Source organism: Cicer arietinum, chromosome 2, assembly GCF_000331145.2.
Source record: "Cicer arietinum cultivar CDC Frontier isolate Library 1 chromosome 2, Cicar.CDCFrontier_v2.0, whole genome shotgun sequence".
Classification (NCBI taxonomy): Eukaryota; Viridiplantae; Streptophyta; class Magnoliopsida; order Fabales; family Fabaceae; genus Cicer; species Cicer arietinum.
Window position 1 is genome coordinate 50,732,057 of NC_021161.2, and position 1,923 is coordinate 50,733,979.

Genomic DNA, 1,923 nt, shown 5'->3' on the forward strand with positions numbered 1-1,923 from the left:
AAGTCAGGGACTTGGCCAAATGGACAAAATCGATTAGCCAATCGATTTTATAATCAGTCTTCAAAAAAATCCCTTACGAAATCGATTGCCCAATCGATTGGGCCTAAGTCAGGGACTCATCCATATTCGACCAAATCGATTTGGAAATCGATTGGCCATTAAGTCAGGGGCTCAGCTATCCTGTCAATCGATTGCCCAATCGATTGAATCAAGCCAGAGTTCAAAATTTCACTAAAAACCTTCAGGAAATCGATTTGGAAATCGATTGGTATTAAGTCAGGGGCTCCGTTATCCTGTCAATCAATTGCCAAATTGATTGATTCAGCCCAGGATTCTATTTTCGTTAAAAACCTTTACCCCAATCGATTGGCTCAGTGGACATCCTCAGTTTGAGTTAGATGATTGATTACTCAATGACTTATCCATGGTCTTGTTTTATATGTGTTAATTAGGAGATCGAGAACTGCATTTTACCTTCATTTTAATTGGCAATGTATTGTATGAACTTTTCGCATATTGAAAATCCTGTTAAGGTGCATGCTTAGTTGAAAAGTTGTTTTGAGCATTCAAAAACTTAATTGCTATGTGTTAACTGTTATTTTCTGGTTGGTGACCCTTTACAACTATTGTGGAAATCTGGGCTTTGCCCTCAGATGAGAGTCAGGACGGCCCTACCGGTTCGTACCCTACGGACAGGAATGGAGATGGGAACGCTTGACTGCAGTTACGTTAGGAGGATCTCACGGGGCGCGTGGAGATTACTCAGGGTGTTTAGCTTTTTGGTAGGATGATCAGATTAGGATGATGTATAGGGACTAGGGGTCCTTCTTTTTGGTTTGGAGTATTTTTAGTTTGGAAAACTGTACTTATACAATTATTATCAGTTTGACATCATCTTTGAATGGGTTCCATGTACCATTCGATGTTGTGTAAATGTTTTGGATTTATAATTGGAGAAACTTTTCCGCTGCTTGTAAATTATAAGGACTCAATTATTTATCCAAAGACATTTCCTCATTTGTTTTACTTTGTTTTATTTTAATTTCTTTCAAAAAAAAAAAATATACCCTCGCTTTGAAAAACGGGGTGTTACATTGAAAGTGATCACTCAATATTATTCCAGTGTGCATTTTTTGATTATCAAGACACATTGTACACAAACAGGGGTCGTCAATTTTACCGTAACTGTGAGATTTATGGAACCATTGATTTTATCTTCGGGGAGTTGGGTACTACCTTGATCCAGAACTCTAAGATCTTGGTAAGGAAACCCATTCAAGGACAACAAAATGTTGTGGTGGCAGATGGGTCATACGACAAGGACGGGCACAGTGGAATAGTTCTCCAAAATTGCTCCATCATGCGAGACATTGTGCTATATCCTTATCGGTTTACAATGAAGACTTACTTGACAAGGTCATGGAAAGCTTTTTCAAGGGCGGTCTTCATTAACAATTATTTTGATGATTATATTCAACGAGATGGATATATGATATGGAAACCTAATGAAACAAACACTGAAAACTCGTACTTCGTTGAGTTTGGAAATATTGGACCTGGTGCCAATGCTACATCAAGAGTTAAATGGGCAAAAGGTGTCATTACCAAAGAGGAAGCTGTTAGATTTACTACTGAACCATAACTTAATGTTAGCACTTGGTTGTCTTTCACTGGCGTGCCATACAATAAAGGATTATAGGTTTCATTACAACTACAATACTTTATAATCTGATAATAACTATAATTGTTATAAATAATATTGTGTATAAATTGAATCTTTAATTATCAAAGAAAAAAAATAATCTAAAATTAATATTATTTCTATATTGACTAGAACTGAAATCCATGCTATCCACAAAAATTAGATATTGAATTAATACAAAGTAAAGTTACATATATGTATAACATAAGAATGCTCTAAAG

The 1,923-nt window shown here is 35.9% G+C and overlaps 1 pseudogene; it reads left to right on the forward strand.

The window, feature by feature from the left end:
• The window catches only part of LOC101501556 (pectinesterase-like), a 9,765-nt pseudogene extending 8,066 nt beyond the window's left edge, over nt 1-1,699 (forward strand).
• The last annotated feature ends 224 nt before the right edge of the window (nt 1,700-1,923 follow it).